The sequence below is a fragment of the Choloepus didactylus genome, chromosome 1 (assembly GCF_015220235.1).
Source record: "Choloepus didactylus isolate mChoDid1 chromosome 1, mChoDid1.pri, whole genome shotgun sequence".
Taxonomy (NCBI): domain Eukaryota; kingdom Metazoa; phylum Chordata; class Mammalia; order Pilosa; family Megalonychidae; genus Choloepus; species Choloepus didactylus.
In genome coordinates this window covers 178,831,030-178,838,805 of record NC_051307.1, presented here as the reverse complement: position 1 = coordinate 178,838,805, position 7,776 = coordinate 178,831,030, and the positions used below count along the sequence as shown (strand labels likewise).

Genomic DNA, 7,776 nt, shown 5'->3' with positions numbered 1-7,776 from the left:
CTGACTAATAGAATTCCCAGAAAGAAGAATTAGAAGGGAGGGAATTATCCAAGAAATTATAGGTAAAAAGTTCCTGGAGCTAAAGAAAGTTCTCACTAAAATAAGTGAAGTTACAAAAAGAATAGAGATTTAAAAAAAAATAATAATAATGAGGAAGCTGATACCTATGGAAAAAAATGATACCAGCTATAGGCTTTTTCTTAGTAATTCCAAATGTTAAAAGATAATAAAACTATGCATTAAAAGTTTCAGGAAAAATAATTCTGAACCTTAAATCCTCTACCTACCTGTTTTGTCCATTATGTACGAGAACAGTTAAAGACTATTATAGATATGATAAAGTCTCAGGAGCCTTACCTCCCAGAGACATTTCCAAGGAAGTTGCTTGAAAATGTACTTCAGAAAGATCTAAGGTGACAAACAAACAAAAAAATAGAAAGACACAGGAAACAAGAAATGATGGAATTAAGTCAGAAGTCTAGTGAAAAGAAATCCCATGTTGCAGCTATGCAACATGCTTATAAATTAAAAGAGGAAACAAGCTCTAAGTAGCTCATCTTCAAAGAAGATTGGAATGGCTCGCAAATAATTGGCCCAATGGGAAAAAGTCTGAATTGTTAATGCTGTTATGATATGGAAGGCATGTTTCTTTTCCAAAGAAGGAAATTCAAGGGTTGTAGACACTTCAGGAGCAACACAAAATGCGTAATAGAAGGTCACAGTCAAATTATAAAGAAAATGAAGATGTAGCATGGTTTTCTACAAATTGATGAGTGAGAGAAAGAAGAATATATTAGATCTTCACACTAAGAACATTCTTAGTTGGATAAGGATTTAACATCATCAGACTAGCAGAGAAGGTCATTTTAACTCATCACTTAGCTCTGTCAAGATGTAGTACTGCCAACATTATTTATTAGCTTTCAATTCCAAGAATCAACCTATTGGCAAATTTCAGAAGTCTTAATTATGGTTACAGAATAGATTGCTTCAGTTATCATACTTGACATTGTAAAAGCTAAAATACAAGTTGATGGAAGTTGGGAAGAAGAAGTTGGGAGGTGGAGTGGAAGGTAAAGGTACTAAAAACAACAGCTTACATAGAAAGGAACCAAGAAGTAGTGTCTGATTGAATAGATGACAGCATCTCAGGTAACATTAGAAAGAGAGAAAACCAAATTTACCAAGAAATCCCAAACACGAGTAATAATCAACTATGAAAAATTGAAAGAGGAGAGCTGCAGGATAGTGTCACTATATCAGAATCTTGTTAACAAGAAATGTTTAAAGCTGACAGATCAAGAAATCAAAGTATAAAATATGTTATTAAGAATTATGGTGGTGACCATCAAAAAACAAACAAACTAGGAAAAGAGAAGGTAAAAGTGAAGAGAAGGCCCGAGAGTGAGAGATTCTTGCTCTCTGTTATAAGTCATTCTGTAACATTTCCGTTTTTTAGCCGTGTACATGTATTGCTTCTGAAATTCATTCTGATTAAAACATTGCATGGGAAGTTTGTCAGGGATCCGATCAGGTTGTTCAGCACTAATATTAGATATTGGGCCAGGGGGGTGCCACTGTGTCTGCAGCCGCAGACGGTGTCCAGTATCAATCATTTTCACACCGGTGATCTCAGCGAGGCTGCCCCCTATGGCTTGCTTCCATCCTCCCTCCATTGGCAGTTCTGGTTCAAAGATGACTGATAGCTTTTCAATTAATCATGTTCATCTGTACTTCTTTGTTCATCATAAAAAAATTTGATCCAGGAGCTAAAACCTCATAACCTCTAAATACCAGAAGAGCAGGGGCTTCTGCTCAGCCTGTCAGACCCACTGTCTGACCTCTAGGGGGAGATGCCTCAGGTACAGCTTTCAGCTTCCCTGAAGTATCCATTTCACAACTGGAGAAACTGAACTTCAGAGAAGAGAAGTCACATGGCTAATATTACATAGGGATTCATGAAGAAAAAGAATAAAGAAAAACATGGGGGTTAGGGACAAGAACCAGGTCACCTAATTCCAGATTGATTTGCCGTCAACCAGTTTGCATTTGCTTCCAATTTGTTTTCAGTTTTATTTTGTGTGCGTTTATAGAATGAACAAATCTTTTTTGGAACTCAATATAGGAAGCATGACACAGGAATGTGGGATCCAGAGTGTGGACTCTATTGACCACTTCTGGGCACCCCCACTGACTGGGTATCTTGAGAACCCAGCCTGAAACTGACCAGTCTGGATATAATTTAAAATATTCTTTCCACCACTGCAACACTGAGTTTCTAATTCTGATTTAAATTGCTCAGATGTGTCCCCTTTCTCTGTTCTTTAGGCACAAAGTTTAGACTCCCCATTCAGTCGCACATCTTGTTAAGACAACAAAAATTTGCCTGCTGCCTCTACCCCTGCTGTTTGTCTTCCCTGACTATTACTGAAGCCACCAAGTACTCCAAACCTCATTTACCAGAAAGCGTTCTTAGGCTCCCAGTTCATCTGTGTGACTGCAGTTCACTGCTTTGCTTGTTAAAATAGAAAACCGAGTTGTGTTTCAAAGTGTCAGGCCCCTCATTAGACATTGTTGGTAAAGCTGCGTTTTTGCGGCTCCTACATCCTTTTCTCCAACTGTCATACATTTTTCAGTGGCTGGACACCTGCTGAGACAGTCAGAGGATGTCTCCCAGCGATCTGACTTCCCAGGCTTCAACAAAGCCTGGCTGGGATTTTCAATTAAAAGAAAGTTGAAAAGAGAGAAGAAAGCAAGCAAGTAATTAAACAGCAACAGGGTCTTGGCAGAAGTTGTTGAATGAATTATTTAATGAAGCAGCTTGGTGCAAGGAGATCTGGCTCCCTCTGGCTTCTTACTTCCTGTAAAAGCCCAGGGGGCTGCTTCCTGCCCTCCCTTTGTCATGCTCTGACAAAAGGGGCCAGGTGGGTCTACTGACTTGGGGAAAGTAGGGAATTGTGTGTCATGAATGCTTTGTACCAAGTTGCCAGCCAAAGGCTGTGCCATGGAGAGCTTTGCTGAGAAGGGGGTTTTGTTTTGGGATACCCAGTACCCCTAATGCTGGTGCACAAAAAGAGTAGCTCCCTCTTTAAGACGGAGTGTGGTACAGGGGGTTTCAAGGTCCAACACATTTAGGGGGCCAGGCAGGTTGAAATGACTGAGGAGAGAGCCTGGATTGTCAGATTTTCATGTACAATCTCTCTCTTTTTAGCAATGAATCCAAAACACATCATAATACCATTCTGGCCATCTGCTGGCTAGATTTAGCATCTGAGCCTCTAGTTTAATTTGCAACCTCTGGGTTCGGTAGTGTGAATGAAGGGAGAATTATAAAGATAGAAAGGGTTGGGAATAAGAGAGAGCACATGGTGCAGAGCCTGAGCCTTCACCCTTTGGGGCTCCAATGATGTAGGGTCTCAACCTCCCCATCAGGAGCACCTTACATGGGGCAATGTCTTGCTCTGGAGTCAAATATTGATGTTAAAGAAAAAGTTCTTTCTTTTCTGCACATCTGGCCTTAATCATACCAATTTGAGGCTCTTGGGATGGGAGTGAGTGTAGTTCTGACATGTGTCTTCTCACTGATTATGTCTGTTTGTGTATACTGCTTTGTAGTGTGTGCCTGTGTGTGTGATATCCAAATTGTGGTCTGCCACTTTCAGGCACATACACAGCAGGCTCTCCCAGAGGAAATAATGTGTTTGAGCAATGCCGAGAAATAATGGAAGGGGCTGGAGCAAGGGTATGAGTGGCTGAGATAGACGTCAACTTTCCAACAGGAAGCCTTGAAGTACCAATGAGAAGGGATGTCCTGAGCATACTGTAGGCGCCCAATAAATGTGTATTACTGTCATTGAGGGTTTGCTACTAAGTTCACCCCAACAGTGTGGTTGATATTCAGGGCCTTCATGTGAGACTGGAAGCAGGGAAAGATGCCTATAAAAAGGGAGAAAAATAAAAAGGAAAGTGTTCAGAGGAGTTAGACCAGTTTCTTACACTGTGAAGAGATGGAACTAATCATGTCCCAGTGGAAAAAGGAATGTTGGGAAGGCAGTCTGCAAATGGCAAGAGGCCCTCCTGGACCTGGGTCTGTTCATCTCTGGGTGGAGGAACACTGTGAGGACAGTGGTTGACCTTTCCTAGATTCCACCTGCTAGCAAAGAGGAGGCTACTCTCAGCCTTTCAGGCTTGTCTCTAGTTGATTCTAAGACTGAACAGACCTGTGCTTACATGTGTCCAACAAGCATTACAGCTAATGCTGCAGCAGGTGAAGACTGACATGTAGAACGAGCCTCATGCCCACGGTCATAATAATAGCTATCATTTCTCTAGTGCTCCCTACAATGTAACAGGGAATTCAGCAGTGTTATTTCATTTAATTTAATCTTTGTATACATTTAAGGGAGGCATTATTATTCTTGCTTTAAAAATGAGAAAGCTGAGTCTCAGAAAAATTAACTTACCTGTCCAAAATCATAGAACCTGTAAGTGGCAGAGCCAGGCTTTAAGTTCCAGTTTGTTTGACTCCAAAGGTAATGAATGATGAATGCCATTTTTGTAATGTTATCCTCTCTAATATACTATAAGAGTGTAAAGTCTAGGTTAGCCAGTAAGTGTGTGGCTAAGCTAGAATGGATGGAAATTTTGTGTCATTGAAAAGAGACAGCAGGGAAAAGAAAAATCCAGCTGGACCTGTGCCAGCCAACCAATAGGAAGAGGTGCTAGGTCCTAGGTGTTCAGAGGGGTCGTTAAGGAAAGGATGACTTCAACTTATGACAAATGATAAGGGGTTCTCTAGTTTCACCCTTGCTTTCTACCTTTGCCCCCTGTTCTTTTTTTCTATCTGCTTCCCCTGCTCTGTGATCTTTGACTAGCTGATAAGTTGCAAGGCTTCAAAAACAGTTCTTGGAAAATACTGTTTATTTACACATACTGTATACTTATAAATCATGTTTATTGGGACCTTAATCAATGAGCATAAAAACAGGAATGACCCCAGTCCTGAATTTGGGTTAAAGTGAAGGACAGCTGCTCAGCTGTCCCCTCCTGTCTCCGTTTGCCACAGCTGCTATGACAAACACCATACACTGGTTGGCTTAAGCAACAGAAATTTATTGTCTCATGGTTTTGGAGGCTAGAAGTCCAAAAGTCCAAAATTAAGGTCTCAATAGGCCATGCTTTCTCCTGGAGTCCATAATGTTCTGGGGCTGGCTTCCCCAATCTTTTGGGTTCCTTGGCTTGCATTTGTTTCCATCACATGATGATCTGTCTACTTGGTCTCCTTCTGTGGCTTCCTCTGACTTCTGGCTTGTACTTCCATATCCTTTGCTTATAAGGAATTCAGCCATATTAAATTAAGGCCCACCCTCCCTCAGTTTGGCCACACCTTACCTAATAACAGCATCTTCAAAAGTCCTATTTACCCTCTTTGCCACTGCTACTGTAAGAATGAAGGTCATTCATAGCAACCAGACTGTCGACATTCCAGAAAGTCTGGACGCCACACTGAAGGGATGCACAGTTATTGTCAAGGACCCCAGAGGAACCCTGCAGAGGGACCTCAATCACATCAGGGTAGAATTCGGTCTACTTGGGAAGAAAAAGAAGAGGCTATGGGTTGACAAATGGTGGGGAAATAGAAAGGAGCTGGCTATAGTTTACACTATCTGTAGTCATGTACAGAACCTAATCAAAGCATGTTACCCTGGGCTTCCATTATAAGATGACGTCTGGGTATGCTCACTTCCTCTCAATGTATTATTCAGGAGAGTGGGTCTCTGGTTGAAATTCAAAATTTCTTGTGTGAAAAATATATCCGCAGTGTTTGGATGAGGCCAGGTTTTGCCTGTGTGGTATCCTGAGCCCAGAAAGATGAGTTAATTCTTTTGTGTGTGTGTGTGAAAACTAAAATTGTACTTGATATTTTAATTCTAGGCTGCAAAAACAAAAACAAACAAGCAAACAAACAAACAACCAAAAACTTGAAATAGGCTTGTCAAATGATATAAATTCATCCTTTCCGTGGAAGCAGAAGGTAGACCATCTTGCTTCACTGCTGCTTTCCGTCTGTTAGATTTTGTTCCTTCTTGGGGTCATAGTCTGCATCAGTTTCTTCATCTCCTTCTTCTTCCACTTCATCATCTGCTTCTTCACCTTTTTCATCACAATCGTCATCACTAGCTTCAATAACTTCTCCAGTAAAGTATAACACTGATTTTAGGATTATACACTCATGTAAAAAGTGACCAATTTCCAAGTCTGCAGCAAGGATACCTTCAGCATCATCCAGCTCTCCACTCTCAGGAACATCAGGAGGAGCAAAAAAAAAAAAAAAAAAAAAAAAATTGAAGAGTCATTGGAGACAGTTTTAGTCACAATACAAACTTCCCATGTCCCTTGTGTTTCTGCTTCTTCTTAATAATTTGTAAAGTGATATTCATTCCTTTTGGTCCAATCTATCTAACACCCTGTACAACCCATAATTTCTGGTCGATCAAAAGAAAAGGGATCAGAATCATCTGGTTCTGACTCCATCCTATATGTCTTTGACAACACTTCATTTGTGAAACACACATTGAGTTCAAAGTGAAATTCTAAGACAAAACTCATAGGCTGACCAGTATCTGAGAGCTTCACTTTAACATCCTTTAAGTGCTTCAGAATAGGTTCATCTTGTTTCTGAACCATATCACTGGGCAAGTCAACATTCTTAAAAACAGTCAACCAAAATTCAGGAATTTCTTTGGGGTCTTCTTTCTCCTCATCCTTTTTCTCATCTTCAATCTTGGTCTTTTCTTTCAGCTCCTCTGCAATTTCATCTTCCTCACCTGGTTTCCATTCACATTCTTCTTCCATAGGTTCATAAATTGCATTGATGATCTCAAATTGCTTGTCAAATAGAGGCTGATAGAGAACAGCATACTTTCTTTCAAGATCATGAATGTCCTCATAGAATTTGGCTGCCATCTGTGCACATTTAACTTGAAGGTTTTTGAGGGCATTCACTTGTCTTTTAACTACCCTAGGAGCTTTCAGTGTATCCTGTTGGTGTTTCTACTAGACCATCAAGTCTTTCTTGAAGGGCTGCAAGAATCTGAGGATTTTGTGTCATTTGAACAGTCAGCTGATGCGCTTTGATTTTTGTTTCTTCACCGGTTTCTTCTTCTCCTACTTCTTCAACATCATCCAAATCTTGATCAAGTTCAGACGGCTCTTTGTTGTCAATGTCTGCCGTGTTGTAAGAACTACAAATATCGGCAGCTGGTATGGGGAGCCAGGCAGCCAGAGCTGCACAAGCAATGACTCAAGGCAGCAGTGGCAGCGGGAGGAGCAGAAGGCAATATCAGTTAATTCTTGACAGAAATGACATTGAACTTGTATCAAATTCAGCCTCTTTGATTCAACAAGGCACAACAGCTAAAAACAAGGATATAAGTGTAAAGTATTCTGGCACAAAAATGGGTGACGAAGCCAAATGGCAGGCAACAAAAGAACTTTTATTGAGAGAAGCCACAGGGTGGGCCCAGCCAGCAGAGACTGGTTGGAGGGGAAATCACGTGGTTGGGTGGTGGGATTCCTTTTTTTATAGGGCCTTCTGCCAATTAGGAGGTTGCACAGTGTCTTGGACATGTAAGGCACATGAGCTTTGGCCAATAGGGGATTACACATAGTTTATCTTGTAACTTGGCAATGTCTGGTTTGTACATTCAAATAGGAGAGGTGGGGTAGGGAGGGAGCAACAATGTGGCATGAACAGAAGTGGCGTGAAGTGGGGGG

General features: G+C 40.9%; 1 pseudogene; it reads right to left on the bottom strand.

The window, feature by feature from the left end:
• Positions 1-6,049: 6,049 nt before the first annotated feature.
• On the bottom strand, positions 6,050-7,249 carry LOC119527881 (annotated as a pseudogene).
• Positions 7,250-7,776: the final 527 nt, after the last annotated feature.